The 16,626-nt window shown below is 36.0% G+C and overlaps 1 protein-coding gene across 2 annotated transcripts in view; it reads left to right on the forward strand.

Moving 5' to 3' along the window:
- GPC6 (glypican 6) overlaps positions 1 to 16,626 on the forward strand; it is a 718,299-nt gene that overhangs the window by 292,033 nt on the left and 409,640 nt on the right. The gene's annotated exons all lie outside the window — the stretch shown is intronic.

The raw sequence follows: 16,626 nt of genomic DNA on the forward strand, positions 1-16,626 counted from the left end.
GATCCCTTTTCATGAGTTACTCTTCACATAACTATTTTTCTGGTTTATTTATCTGCCAGCTGCTCTTTTTATTACGGTCACAGCCTTCCAAGGAGCTAAACTTCTATGGTAAACTAAGCTGCCATAGGGGCAATATACTTTTATATTTATCTTTTATTATTTCATCCATGTAATGCAACTTTACCCCTAGCATAAGAATCCTCCACTCTTAACTAGAGAAACCTTTAAGACAGATTGTGCTGGCCAGAGAGCTGTGGATGATTTTGACTTAAAAGAAGACGGATCATTTAGACAAAAATCCTTAGGACAGACATGAAGACAGAGCTAATACTTTGCTTATTGCAGGGAATGAATGTGTGAAAAACTCTAAACTTCATTGTTGCTAGTGGGGGAAAGGAGGAGGAGGAAGAGCAATCTCAGCGTCTTTGTTCATTGATTTCCAGCAGTGAATCATGTGTTCCCTATTTAGAAACTTAAGTAATCGTGGACTGATGTCTTCTTAAGACTGTGAAATCACAACCCCATGAGCAGTTGCTCAACTGCTCCAAAGAGAATAGAATTTAGTCAAATTCTGTCAAAGTCAAATGGAGGCCCTTCTTTATCCAGGTTTATGGACAGAACAACATCAGGGCCAGAGCTTAACAAGTGGTGGACTGGTGAGAAATGATGGAGGTAGACCATCCTGTGCCACCCTGGCCTGGAGGAGAGTAAGGTTGAGCCTTACAGACCAAGACGGCTGAATCCAAGAGAAGCGCTTCTTGTCCCTGAGAACAAGTGACATGGACTGCCTCACAGCTATACTGCCTATGACTTCACAACCTCCCAGACCATTCCCTTCTTGCAAAAAACTGTTTTGAACAGTCCAAAATGGAACCAGAAAGTAGACTAATAACAATAAGACAATCTGGTGTCTGATGACATGACTTCCTTGATCTTTTATTTATGCCCTTATGCTGGCCTCAGAGGGACCCTAATGTTTATATCAGCAGCTGCAGCTGGCTCATCTATTCAGGCCTTCTCAGAACCTCCTCTGTGGCAGCACATTTCTCTCTCTCTCTCAGGATTTTTCATAGAGGTGCACAGCAAGAAAGAAAGAGAAAACAATTTCTATTTCTGCTCCTTGTTTTTCCTATGTGGAATGTGCTTGGGGAATTGTTTACCTGGGGTGATTGCTTGATTGGATTCTGGTGAGGATTGTTTGAGCCTGAGGGCCAATCAGATCCACCTGTGTCCAGACTCTCGAGAGAAGGTCAGGAGTTGTGAGTTAGATATGGTAGTTAGAGAAAGTAGGTATGTAGTTTTAGTATCTTCCTTTTTATGGTATATTAATGTATTATAGCATAGTTATAATAAAGAAATCATTCAACCTTTTGAACTGATGTTGGACATCATCATTTCTTCCCATTGGGTTCGCCTGCATTTTGCAATACCCCTCTTCTTCCTAGGTAGTCTGCCAGTCACATCACTTGACAGTGCACATCCCTACCTCAAGTACTTGGACATGTTTCAACAGAAGTAGTTTGGCTGTTGCTACCATGACAGCTTGACTCTGTACCAATTGTGATTTCATTTTGTGAGTCTCCGTAGTATCTGGATGTATTTCATCCTCTGTGCTTCTGTGCATACCTGTGCTGGTGTGCATTTTCATCTTACATGCACACTTTTGGCTATGATGTCTTAAGGACTCTCCTTATAGAACCGAAAGTGTACTTCATCACATTAGAAAACTAGCTAGATTTGGTAATCTGTTAAGCCTTTCCCATCTCTCTTACTAAAAAAGCAAATCACCATTTTCTACAGCCACAAGTCTGTGTTCACCTCTGTGTTGAGAATGGAGACCTGTATGAGCACTCTTCTTTGTCTTGTAAAGGTTTCTCAATCATCAGCGACAGAACTATTGTAATAAAAGGTCAGGGCAGAACCAGGTGTTTCCATTTGGAAGAAATCTTGTCATGTAGCTCTGCCTGCAAAAGGACCTTCTACATCTTCACTAGCAGCACTAGCCTCATAACCTGCAGCTACACTATTGTAAAGAAAAATTCCTTCCTCTACTACATCTCTTCCTTTGCTACAGGAAATTAACTTTTAAGCTTTAAACATTGACATTGCCCTTTAGTCTTTTGTGTTGCTAATGCACTCATCATAGTAAGTGCCATGTACTGTGCTTGGAACAGCACATACTCTTGGAAATGTTCTTCCAGGTAGCATCACTGTTCCTGATCTCTCTTCTGTAGCCCAGGACAAAAATGTTACAGTGCACTTGATTAATCTGCAGGGTTTAGAGCATCTCTTATGCACAGCTTTGTAGCCTTGAATGACAGTAAGACCTGCAAGATGTGGCCAAGGTAGAGCTTTTATGGGAAATCACAGCTGTGCACTCAGAAAACTGGCCAGCACTCTTCCTGTCTGTGGGGTAGTGGTGACATGTAGAGCAGTTTGTATAACCAAAGACAGCCAAGTTTCAGAATCTTCCTCCAAAAAGTCATCAGTTTCACGAGGATTTCCGCAACTCAAGGGTTTAAGGAACACTGTGTTAGTTTTATGGGTACTGTAGCCAATTTGTGCTGGCCAGTAAATCAAGAAACCCAGCAGTTCTCTCTTATTTCCACATATACTATTTTCTAGCTCTGATTTCTTGTACCAGGAACATCTATCGCCCACCAAATATGAACAAGTAAAGTTGATTGCTTGTTTTTTGGTTTTTTGGGTTTTTTTTGAGAGAACTCATTGAAAGCATACTGAATGTTTTTAGACACACATAATAATGAGTATATGTAGAAATTAATTAAATTATCTTTCTGAATAGGATACTAGCAGATTAAAATATAATTATGAAGTCAAATATAATTTTCAGTGTATAGATCAATTTTTAATTGCTAGACTAATTAGAGAAAGACAAGAGACCTTTGAAATCATTTGACTGAACAATTAATCAAATGCAGGGTTTGCATTTTTCCACTCTGGTCTGTGTTCCTTTGCAATTAATACCAGTCTTCTCATAGTCCTATAATAGATGCTTTTGATTTAGTCATTTAGAAGTTTAACTTCTTGAATAAGACCAATGAACCATTGCATTAATATGCTAATTGAAACTGTAAGGGGTCTGGAAATTATTAAAGTCTTAAAATATTTATTGCTCTTTTGCTTTCAGCCAATGCAGGAAGTGAGCACAGAGTCCAAGTTTAAAGATTTGTTTGTGAAAAGATTTTAAAATGGAAGAACATTTAATAGTATTACAAAAAACATTTCTGATTTGGATATTTTGGCCACTTTAATATTTTTGACTGAAGTAAGACAGTCCCAGTTGGGTATAATTTCATTCCTTTGGGATGATTTTGCTAATTAAGCCAGCTGAAATGTGAGACAGTGTCATGCAGCAACTCAGACTTCTTTTTCTAATTGTGAAAAATAACACAGAATGTTAAGGAATTACAAGATCTATTGTAGTGACAGACTTTTCCATCAGTCCATAAATGAGAGTGTCTATGGGGCTCTGCCATAACTCATGAACATCATAGGGTACCAACATTACACAGAAGGAATTATAATTAGATCACAGAGATAAGTTTGAACATAACATATTTTACAGCTATGGGAAAAGTAGCTGCCTTATGAAAATCAGGATTAGATTGAGTTTTGAATTTCTTTAAAAAAGTGAAAATTGGATTCTATTTTCTGATCATAGATTTTCAATAATCTGTGACTTAACAGTAAGTTCTCTTAAACAGCAAATAAGTACTTAAAATAGGCACTGCAGGATTCATTTTCATTAAAAGGTACAACACAAGATCCTTTAATCTGGTTACATAATACCATCCCTACAGAACTGTGTCCTTTCTGAACCTGTTTGAAATTGTACATTTAATATACAAGGAGCATGCTGCAGCTCTTGCTGGTTTGTGAGAGGTGGTGCCTTTTTTTAGGGGGAGATGCAGGTGTGCTAATTTTCAGATTACAGACGGGGAGATACAAGAGACAGATGTTGACTATGATAAGGAGATGATGATGTATATATGATTAATATATCACTAAGTATGTTTTGGGACAGTTTGTGTGACCTCTTTATTCAGATTAAAATAATGTGCTCTAAATAACAGTAGGCTTTTAATTTAATCAGTGTTTGTCTTTATACTGCCAGAACTCAAATGAAAATGTCATGGGCATTTAGTTTGATGGGACCTTGCAGCTACTACATCATTCTTGTTATGAGCAGTTAATGATTCCATATTTGACCTTTCCAGCTATACCCAGTTAAACTGTAGATAGAAAAATTATAGGAGTGTAAATGTTGTCATGATGTGCTTTGATAATACAAATCAAATCCTATTTTTTGGATATCGATTGTTATCCTTGAGTGCTAACATTAGCTGTTCACGTGAAATGATAGCCCACCCTGCTTTCATGAGATGAAATTTAAATGTATATGAAGGATATACTGTTTAACATAAATGCTACATATCAATTATGAGTGAAGCCAGGTATAAGAAGTTTGATATCCTAATACCAGATTTCTTGTAAACCCAGCAGAAATTCCATGTCTTGGAAATTAATTTCCATGTCTACAAATTAAAGTCCTGACTTCTATTGAAACATGAAGATTTCAAATTACAAATATAAGATTTCATCTAACTTCAAAACACATGAAAGAGCATGTTATACATGGTGAAATTTTGGGATTTGTGCTTTTTATTCCAAGATCATTCAAAATCTATCTTGATAAACAGGAAAACTGCAGACAGCTTTGTTATACATTCTAAGAATTATATCATGATATATACATAATGCAAGGAAACCCCCTATTTTTTAGGGGCTAAACATACTGATAGAGCTCTGATGCTCTAGTAGAAGTCATCTTATTGTGCACCTCTGTGACAATGCAGCTTGCTTCTAAAAACCTAAGCGACAGCTTCTGCAGTCTTGTCATGCATCGCTACCTTGGATAAATGGAGGTGTCTAAAGGTAAATGCACACTTTTCGATTAAGTCAAATATAAATTATGTCATAGTTAATCAAAATCCAGGAACAGTTCAGTTACCTAACTACAAGATCAAATGCCACATGGTCTGTTCTTTGATACCTGCTCTCACACCAGATATTTCTCCAGGGTGTTTTTATAGATCTTGAACCAAAGTCTCATGTGACTTCAGGATATGTCAGGGTTTCTCAAGTGGCATTGGAAGCCTGCCTTTATAATGAAGAGAGTGACTCATCTACTTGATTGTGGGAGAAAGGATCCCTAGAAATGCTTCTGAAGCCAATTGCAGGAAATGGGTAAAATGCATGACGAAACTAACCAGGGACTTACATTCTGGACAAAATTTCAGGAGGTATAACCTATAACTTTTGCTTTTTTTCTCTGCTTCTAACAGGAAACACGCCACTGATCTAATAATTTGTTTTCCAACCCAAATTACAGAAAATATTATAATTCTTGAAAGAATTTACTTTCTACCAAGTGGGGTTTTTGCACAATGGAATTTTTCTTCTTCACCATCAAATTTCTTTTTTAAAAAATGCTTATGCAAATCACTTTTACTTTATATCTGCTTTCATTTGCATGGCTTTCATTTGAAACTCTAATGCTGATAAAGAAATATTTCAATCATAATGCACTGTGTGAAATTTCAATAAGAAAAAGAAGTCAAAGGGAATTTAAAATTGGACCACCAATCGTAAGACATTAGCTACTGAGAATACAAATGCAGTGATCACTGAGAGGGAGAATGGGACAAATCACTTTTCTGAGCTAAGACTTCTCAGAGGTAAAAACAGAGAGGAGGTTTTCCCTGGCCTTTCTGCAGATAAAGATTTTTCTTTTATATATAAAACATGCAATTTTAACACTCAATACATTTTTCCAAATTAGGGTCTTCTGAAATACTTCTGGGTTTCCTTTTATCTTGAGATGATGTACAAAGTCACTGTGGGTAAAGGGACTGTCAAGACAATGTTTATGCCAGAAGTATAGGGAAAGAGGCTAAATTGTGAAATGTCTGAATATATTTATAAAGTTTTCAAGAGACCAGAAAATAATAAAGTTCATGCAGGCTTTAATTATACAATCCTTCTGTGAGCATTGTCAGACTAAAAACTACAGTAGGAGATGGATTTGGGTTTTGGGTCGTTTTTGGTTGGTTTTTTTTTTCTTTTTTACTGTAATAACATGAAAGAAAAATCTATTTAAGAAAATATAAAAGCATAAGTTTATGACTTTAAATTCATTTCTACTTGACAAAATTGTTTTATGTTATTTATTGTGAGAAAATAGTCTTCCTAATTGCTTTAAACTTGTCTGTATCAACAGTTTGACCTGAAGCTATTCCTTTTAAAAGTTCTCATTATAACAGCATCTTTAATTTTATTACTGTTTACAAAGTTTAGTTTTTCATTTACTGAGGGAAATTTCATCATTTCTTTCCTCCCATGCTTTTCAGTTGTGATAAAAATGAGCATAAATATGTGTCTGTGTTGGTTTAAGACTATTTAAAGAGGTGGACACTCTAAAAGGAATTACCTCCCTTTAGTTTCAGTCAATCCCTTTTCACCAATAAGGAATGAATACAATTAGATATATGTGAAAATATAATAGTTTCCTGTTGGAATCCTAGATGCTGAGAATTTTAGACTTTCTGTGCTGTCAGACACTGACCCCCAAAAGAACACAATATTTGACCTGAAGCCATAGAGAAGGCTTCCAAAACTAAATTACAGAGCTGAGATTATGGGTGTGTAGTTTGAACATGCAAAACAGCAATAGGGAAATAAAAAGCAGCAAATAATTGCTAGATATAAAACAGCTCAATCCCACTGAGACCATGGGAACAAAGAGAGACAAAATGGCAGAAATACACTTTCCAAAAAGGCAGCCCCCACTGCTGACTGTGTGTAGGGAGACAAAGGGAAAATGGCATCAGAATGAGAGATAGGTCAGATGTAGCAGAGTGAGGTCTGGCTTATGCTCCTGTACCCATATAAATGCAGAGTGCATACCTACCTTCATAAGTGAAGAGCAGATCAGAGTAGCTACGTCCTTTCCTGCTGCTCAAACCATTCCTTTTCCCTCTTCTGTGGCATCATCCTATCTGATCCTGTATCCTCCATCAATCTACAGCTAAGCTTTCTAGAGCTATACCAAGGTTACACCAATTGATGGCTTCATAAATTTCTCTCCCTTTTGGTTAACTTTCTTCAGACATATCTTGACTTAAAGCAATAGGAATTTTCCAGCTGAAGAACTCATAGTTGAAAGTGCATTCTGTATTTTCCAAGATGAAATAGGTATTGGAGAAATAAAAGTAGAGGTCTAGGATGTGCTAGTTTTTAGTTTAGGAGTGTAGAAAGATTTGATGAACACAGACTGTATCATCTGAAATATCTGTCTCTTGCTAGGTTTTGGTGCAGTGGGCTGTTTTGATGTGCTTGTCACTAAGCTTTCTTCTGCCATGCAATCATTATGGAGCAGGGAACTTCAATGTAGAGTTCTAACTCTGACTTAACTTGTTCCACAACTGGAAGCTATATATTTGTGCTGGTATAGAACTGAATCCAAACTCATCAAAACTCTTTCTAGACAGCAAAATTAACTAGGACCATGCTAATGAATTTAGAGTGCTTTTGGGACTTCAGGTGTTCATGTAATCTGTCTCCTTTAAGGATATTTTATATGCTTCTGTACCATTTAAAAATACAGATATGCTAAAGGAAATGAGATTACTTGAATGCTCACAAATATGTTTGTCATAGATTAGAATATGAATGCATGATGAAATACTGCTTTAAGAAAAATAAAGAGGGTTCCTCTGTTCATAAATTAAGAGATGAAATGCTTTTGGCTGATTTATGCATCTCTGGAATAACACCCAGTTGTGTAAATGTGTGTGTGCAACACTTGTGGGTGAATTCATGTAACTGAACAGAGATATGTAAAGTATAGATGTCTGCATCTGAGTTAATCATGCTCACTTCCTCTTAGAATCTGTGGAGAACAACAGAACTTCTCGAGTGTGATTCACTGCAACCTAAAATAGTCTTCTAAATCTGACTATAGGATTACACTGCCTGTTTCTCCCCATAAAGCATACAAGAATCCTATAGTGACTAGCACAGATATAAATTACATTACACATATTTTGGGTCAGAAATCCCATCCTAAAGCACCAAAATAGATTCTCTCTTAGCACATATTATAAGGATCTGAGTTTCCCTGGAAATAACGTGATAATGAATAATCAGTGTAGGCATCAAAATAGCTAATTAACTCTATAATGATAACATGCCTGCTGTGCATTTGCCAAAGTGCTTATAAAAATGATTAATACTTTCAACATTTTCTTAAAATGTATGTTAGGTTTTCTTCAAATTGTATTAAGTTATCAAAGCAAAATATCTGTACCACACTCTGTCAATGCTTTCAAACAATTCAGGTGGGTCAGCTTAAGTGAATCTCAGTGCCTGCAATCATAATAGTACTAATAATAACATAAAAAAAGCAATAAAAGGTAGGAAAATTAGAGGAATTGTTCTAAAAATGTGGTAAAGGACTGTGTGATTTTTCTGTTCACCTGCTATCTGGAATAAAGGGTGACTTCTCTGTTAACAAAGATTTCTGGCTATGCTAAGGTAACCTAGGACTAGGCCATTTCCTTTTTTTTCTCACACATACCTTCCCAGTGTTGAAGTACTTGATTCAGGGATGGGATCATCTTTATGAAGAACAGCATGCTTTTATCAGAACAGACTGAGGAAAACTCTTTCCAGATCACCTAATAGTGTTTATGAGTGTATTGATAATTTTATTTCCAGTATGCAGGATTATCTGATTTGGAAGTATTATTCCAAATTTATGGGAGGTATTCAGGTAAAGAATTTTAGTTTAAGGCAGGTATGTCTAAAAGCCTTTCCCTATTTTCACCCTTATTTTAGTATAAATTGATTTCCTTTTAGATCAATCTGTTTGTCTGCAGAGAGTATGAAGAGAATTTAGGTTACTAGTTTTAAGTGGGCAGCATAAATTTCCATATTCACTGGAAATAGCATGCCCAAGGCATAATTTAGGTGCCTTAAGGCCATTCAAATGAGTAGGAGTCAGCTCCACATTAATTTTCATATGTATTATCACTTTCCTCTCCAAACCTGAGTTGGGAAACCTTGAAAATTATGCCAAGAGCAAAGTGATCAGACTTACAGAATTTAGGGTAATAAATTATCCTGAATGGGGCATGAACTACCCCTTCAGGCATTTGTTTATATTAGAGAGTTTCTTGTGGTCCTCCATCATAGGATAGAGGCTTTATTCTTTCTTTTTCCAGTACTGTGCTCTTTCCAAGCTTATCTACCTGGATCTCACCTTGAGCTGCTTTCCTTTTCTTTTGCTGAGTGTAGTTAATATAATTTCCTGGGATCCTTTTCTATAAAGGAAAATGTTGCTGTTCTATATACAGTTCAGCAGTGATTTTGTGCACTTGAAAATATCTCAACATCTTATATCGAAGTCTTTAATGAGGTTTTTTGTTTGTTTGTTTGTTTGTTTTTTTACATAAAGCATAATGGTTGTTTTAGACATTGCATGTCATACTGGAGAAATTAACACTGAAAATACAAACAAGCTGTCTTCTGGTGATTGTAAATCTCAGGTGGTTGAACTAAAACTATGGTGCATTTTCATAATCATTGCATAAAAGAGAAGGATGATAATGATGATAAAAGAAGCCTCGGGAATAAATGGTAGCTAAAATGATTTTAATCTCTAATATTAAGTATTCTCTCATTTTAACATTCTTTCTCATAAATCCTGTACACCTGTTTGGTGCAATGAGGTAAGAGCATTTTTAAGAAAAATTCTTTGGCTGCAACTGATAATGTAATAAACAATGACAGAGATTGTGTCTTGTCCAGTCTTAAGATCTAATTTTTATATTGCTTAGTGCCCAAGCAGGGAGCATGTCAGTTGAGTGAATCTTCAGCAGAAATCAATAGCTGCTTTGTATGCAGAGGTAAATATAGAAAGGGTTACAAATAGATGAAGTGAGTACTAGAATTTATATGGTTTCTGGCTTGATTTGTTGTAGTCAGAACTGACATTGGTGCTAAAATTTCCTATTACAATCAATGTTTTCAGTAAGTTCAGTAGTTATGAGACAGATAAGGCACATATTAGCTTTTAAAAAGTTTTATTAAGCTTTATTTATAGCCCTTTCCATGCCTTACATTCTTGAATTTGAAGTATTACTCTCCTTATGAGAAGGATGAAGATTTTCTTATTTTCTTATTTTAATAGCAGCAAAATTCAATAAGAGGGAAAATATCTTATTATAGATAAAAATCAAAATATGTGCAGTGTTTTCTATGCACTTTCCTACTGAAATACCTAAAAAACATGAATATTTTATTTCAAAACAAAAAAAAATGTTCAAATGTAGTGCCAGAATATTTTGCTGGATTCTTTCCTGAAAACTTGTAACATAATTTACACACTGAACCAAATTTTCACTTTTTTTATTGAAACCACTGAATATACTTTGCCCCTCTCTTGCACTCTCTCTTTAAACGCTTATCTTCAGTAGATAGATTCTATAGACTTATTTAGTTTTGCCTCCATTTATCAGGGTGTATCCTTGCATCTTGAAAGGATGACTTTGCAAGTGCCATTGTGCATTCCTTCTGCTACTCACACCTTTGGAAACCTTCTCTAATAAAGAGTTTTCATTGTTTATTGTAGCTGATATTTCACTGCATAATGTTACAGTAATAGAAATGTACAAATAGGAAGATCTCTTTGCCTGGTAGTAGATGGAAATATTAAAAGTAAGGCTTGCCTTTTGTGTTAAAATGAAACACGTTACTGCTTCACAAAAGCTCCTGTAATTGCAATATGTGGTAACATTTGAAGGATGAGAAGACATTTCATCTGGATATGCTATCAAAGGGACTTTGCTGATACCATAAGTGAAAAGAGAAAAATACAGCGAAGTATTAAGAATGCTAAATGTCTTCTGAGAAATCAGCGTACTCATCTAATGATACTTGTAGTTAACTTTGGAAAGAGAAATTAACAAATACCAAATTATTCTGTAAACTGAAATAGCCCAGAAATAAATGCTTTCTTGTGGGTAGATCTCATTCTTTTAATAGAAAGGGAGAAACAGCTCATTCTATGGTGCAGAGATGCCTTTTCTGCCCAAGTGGTCACAGTGTTGTATTTCTCTCATTAACTCTTGCCACTCTTCGGGTATACTGTCTGCACAAGGGACAGAACATCAGGCAACCTATTTTACAAGTTTGATTTGTTCTTCTGTTGCTGTTGTGATATCCTGCTTGATTTTGGTGGTCATGGTAAATACTGATTTTTGTTAGGGAATGAAGGAAAAATTCAACAAACAGATTATCTTCTTATACCAGCCACAGGCAAGCCAGACTAAAATATGAAGTGTTTTATGGAGCACTAAATTGAAACTGTCTTCACTAAAATACAGTCAAATGACAGTGCACAGGCATGTTTTATTTTAGCTCATTTCCAGTCTGTCAGAAAAAATTGGGGATATCAGTCCTCCTCTCTTTTTGATTATTCCATTATAAAAAGAATGGGGAGTGCCAGAAACATACATGTTGATTTAGTGTTGCACTGATGAAACTATTCTGTTTGTGTGATGTGTCATTTTTCATTGCTTTCTTATCAAGGTGTTTCAGCTGCACCCATCCCAGGTCTTGTAATTGCTTCAGTTGCTTGTGGCAAAGTTATGTCAATGTCAATTGCTAAATAACTTTTGACTGCTCGATGTTGGATCTGTTAAAAGAGAAAGACAGTGCAGGATGGACTTTTACATGCTGATGGTGTCATTCTGGATTGCAAACGAAGGCTTTCTACCAAAGAACGTGACTGCTAGTAAACATATTAAATGTAAAGTATTAAACATGAAGGCCTGGTAGAATGCTTTTTGGAGTGAAAAAATACTTTTATGTTAAAAAGAGAAAAAAAGCCATGTGGGAGTCAGATGACACATCCATAGAATATCAAGTAGAAATCTGAAGGCAAACGTTGTTACCCATACTAGGTAAAACTCCTGAATTTCAGCAAAAGCTATGTCCCCAGTTAAGACTCAGTGGACCCATAGTGGTCCCCCAAAGGCAGAGATAACAGTCATTTGAGTCCTGTCCACAGCCATTCCTGCACTGCTTGGAAATGAAGTGGCAGTGCCATAGGATAGGGCTGTGCATCAGTGGTAATTAGCAGTTACTGGAATGTGGAAGCTTGTTCCTCCTGCTGTGTAGACAGCTGCTGAAACAGATTTAGGAAGACACCACAATTTTTCCTGAAGCCCATTAGGTACAGATTTCAGATTCTTGTATGAGCCATACATTATTTTTAAATCATATATCCAAATTAAAATTAAGGAAGTTAAAAACTTAATATGTCATGTGTCAGGCAAATTAACACAATATAGTATTTCTCTCTTAAAATAGTCATGTTAGGTATTTAACATACCAAAATACAAGGTCTCATGTGTACTTATATAAGAAAGAGAGAAGCACATCTAACTGGTTTGCTATGTGACAAGTTTAGAACTAAAAAGTTGACCATCAGTTCTCAACTTATATTTTTCAGTGACTTTATGTCAGAAAACCAACTGGAACATGTTACCAAAAATATGTACCACTCTGAATTTTTCATACCTTTGACATTTACAAACTGATAGAGCTCAGGTAAGACCAAGCTCTGCTCAACATGATCATGTTTAGCAGCCAAGAAGCTCTGACATGCCAAAAGCTGGGGTCCCAACTGTTGTGAAAACATGCAACAGAGGCAGATATGAGAAATCTGGGGGAGGAAAGGCAGAGGGAAAAAAAAGAGGGGGCAATGTAAAGCCAGTTTTCAATATCTGCCTTTGCTTTGAAGGTGTGCTTTGGAAGTATATTGGGTGGTCTGAAGTCAGAAAAAGAAACAAGATTCATTGACATCACCACCACTGGTGTGACCATCTAGGACCATTCAGTGACCTTTCCTGCTAACTGTTAAGATCTTTTTCTACATTTTGGATTTGGCATAGCTTAGGACTGAAAACTGCTCAGTTTTTGCTTCACAGACCCTGAAGTCCATGAAAGATGAATCACTGAGTAGCCAGGCTGATAGCAAAATAAAAATAATAAACAGACTGCAGAATTTCTAGGTATCTCTGCATCCTTGTTTGAGCAGGAGTGAGCTCCTGTGTGGTGGAAGCTACAGGGCTTGCTGAATACCACTCTTCCTTGTTTTCTTCACATCCAGTGGGAGACACTTCATTTACAGAGTAGCTCTTGTCTCCTTATGCTTACTGTGAAATTTGGGACTGATTAAAAATTATACTCCCAGGCAATCCAGGGGCTCTGTCAGTATGACAGCATTGCCTTCTGTGTTTGTACGTAGCAACCCACTGCTGCTGCATGAAGTGCACACAAATGATCTGATCTCAATCTCCCGGTGACACCAGAAACATATTCTTCTTAATTTCTCCAAAACAGCTAAGCATCTTCCAGGATCCACTAGTTTTTATGTAACCCACCTGGAGACCCATTTGAGTTTTTGCTGTTGTTGTAAATTATTGTTGCATATATGTGGAGCATATGTTATCCCCTAAAGTAAAATCAGTAGGGCCACTGAAGGTACTAATGCAAAGACATAGGCTGTGTTCAAGACCCCTGAGTAAGGATCCATGTTTGTGCCCTGTTGACACAAAAAGGAACGGTTCCGTCTTTTCCACGCTGGAACAACATTCAGGATCCAGTTGCTTTAAGAAATAATGCCATTTCCTACTTAGATGATTTATATATCCAAAATTAACATGAAAAAGGCCAATAGTTTCTGTTGCCAACTTGGCAGAAAGTTAATTTAAACTTTAATTACAGGAAGGCATTTTAAAATTCCTTTAAAACTTTTTTTTAAATTGTTCTGAATTATAGGCTTGTCATATTCATTCCAGACATGTGGTTTTAAAAAGGATATTCTTCAGTTTTTAACTGAATAAAAAAAGTATTTCAGTCTGTCTTCTTTGGCAGGATTTCATTTTTGATTGTTCATTTAGCATTTCTTCTTAAGTCTTCAAATTTCCTCATTTCTGATCCATGAGATGCCTACAGAAACAAAGCAACCTATGTCAGTTGGATCAATTCAATACAATATTTCTTTCTTTATTGTGTTAGTTGCTTTCAATTTTTCTTAAATAACTATATTCTTTTAGTCCCAGAGTTCCATTAAACTGTACTTTTCAAGTTTTAGAGCACTTAACTTTCCCATACATTGACAGTCTATGTGTGTGCCTCAGTGACTTCAAGACTAATTTTGTGTGCTCCATTTTCTTTTGATTGCTTTTGATACCTTTTTGTTCACTTAAATCCAGTTAATAGTATTGATTTTTTTTTTTTGAGTCAATAGCTTTAGAAGGACACATTTTGAGTTCTTTGCTTAAGTAAACTTTTTTTTTTTCCTGGTAATTTTTAAATGCCAAGTTTACTTTGATGTGCAAAAATTTGTACATGCTCCAAGATGCCTATAAATATGTTGGAGACCAAGAGAAAATGAGAGATGTACGTATCTCTTTCTAATGGCCATCTGCTTTTAAGCTAAAGAAGCTGTCAGGACAGTTAATCGTCTGTTTTGTTTCTTAGACACATTTCGTTCTGACTTACCAATATTTTTCCTACAAGCAGTGAAAACACTTAAAAATTTCAAAAATGTTGAAAACATTTCATTTTAGTGGCCTGTCTTTTACTTAATATGAACTTCTCAGCTCTTCATAGTGGTTGATAGGTGTTTCTACAGGAGAGGACTGAATTTCTCTTTCCTTTTAGACCCCCTCAGGTCTAATTTGCCATTTTCTTGCTTCTGAGAGGGAAGCATTTAAAAAGATGTAAAATGCTGACAGATGTGGACATTGATGTGCTTTCAATAACCATAACTGAATGAATAAAACTTTGCTATAAATTAAATATTAACCTTCATGTATAAGATTAATGAATATAATATATTGTTATAACTTCAACACTCTATTTTTAAATGAGGAGTAGCAAATTTTTAGATATTGTGTAAATTGCATAGGAGAAGATCTTGTAATTGTTCCAAACAGCAAGAAAATTATACACAAATACATATTTTATTGCATATTCTAATGAAGTCTTGAGGACGACTTTATAGGATTTTTATTATGATTGGAGTCACACATTTTAGCCTTCCTTCAAGATCAGGCAGGAGGGATGTGCAATGAGAGGAATCAATCATGCCAGTGCTGTGGATTTATTCTGCTGTCACAGAAGCTGCATCTACACTGTCAGTTTGAATCATTCAATTTTCAATCCAGAAACCTGTTCTTCCTGGTTCTTCACACTTCATGCATGCAGAATCACCCCTGAAATCCCTTTTGGAGTGGACCAACCCTGTCTGTCTGCAAATAAGCATCAGCAAGGTCTCTCTGCAGACTGGCCCAAGGATGGCTCCAGCAGGCCAGGAGGGTTCTCATGCTTTTTGATATACAGCAGTTACTTTCAGCTTCCAGACACCAAATCAAAAACTTGACAGCTACCAAGGAAGCCATTTAGCGTGTCCATTCCATATAGAAATATTAATTTTTAAAGAATTGTAAAAATACTGCTATGATACTTCATACCCTAAAATTAAATTGACCTCAGATAAGTCCTTTACGACGGCTGGTGTCACGCAGGCAAGAGAAATGCTATTCATGGTGTGCTGAGTATCCTGAAAAGGCTTGTGAAATACCTATTACAGCCAAATTATACACAGCCTGGAGATGCATGCAGACTAATTCAGAAAGAGCAGGATGGGCTTAAATCATTTAGGACTCATTTGGTTAGGGGAAGGGTCACTCCCTGGAGCATATCACAGGAATCACATGACCCAAATGTGTACATATATCTATATATATGTATATGCTTATAGACAGAAGGGCAAAACTTGGTTTTAAAATTCCAGAAATGTGGCAGGCATGAAGAACTGAATGGTTCTTTTTCTTGCAATAAGACTGAAATATCAGTTTCATGGACATCTAAAAAATTCATAATCATGTAAATGTGACTTATATTTTTAGAGAACTTTTAGATGTTTTCCCTTCCACCTGTGATTTTGCTGTTAGTAATGTTCATTTGCTTATCAAAGGTAACAATGGAAGTTTCACCAGCTTCATTAACTTGATGATACACTCATTTTATCTATGGAAGCTAGACCAGAATCAACCCTTAGACATCTAGAGAGAAAATAGTTTCTCTGGAAGTAAGAACATTGTTCTCCCACTGGCTCAGGAATGGTAGGTTTTTGGCAAAAGCTTCAAAATTCATGTAAAAATATACACTTCTTTTTAACTATGTAGGGCTATCATTAGCAAGTTAATCTTAGCAGACTATTAATATTGCTCCTTAAACACAGTGCTAAGCAACAGCACTATATATCACCACTGATTACCATAAAACTGCTTTAAAATTCTGTACTAACACTTTAAAAACATTGTATAGAAAAGATTCTGATTACAAGGCAAACAATGAGGGGAAGGCTGCCTAGAACCTTCCTTGGAACATGACTAGGACAGTGACTGCCTTCTTCTGGTTGTTGAGGTGATATAATTTTCAGGTGTCATTCTTTTGCTTCAT

The sequence above is a fragment of the Anomalospiza imberbis genome, chromosome 2, assembly GCF_031753505.1.
Source record: "Anomalospiza imberbis isolate Cuckoo-Finch-1a 21T00152 chromosome 2, ASM3175350v1, whole genome shotgun sequence".
Taxonomy (NCBI): Eukaryota; Metazoa; Chordata; class Aves; order Passeriformes; family Viduidae; genus Anomalospiza; species Anomalospiza imberbis.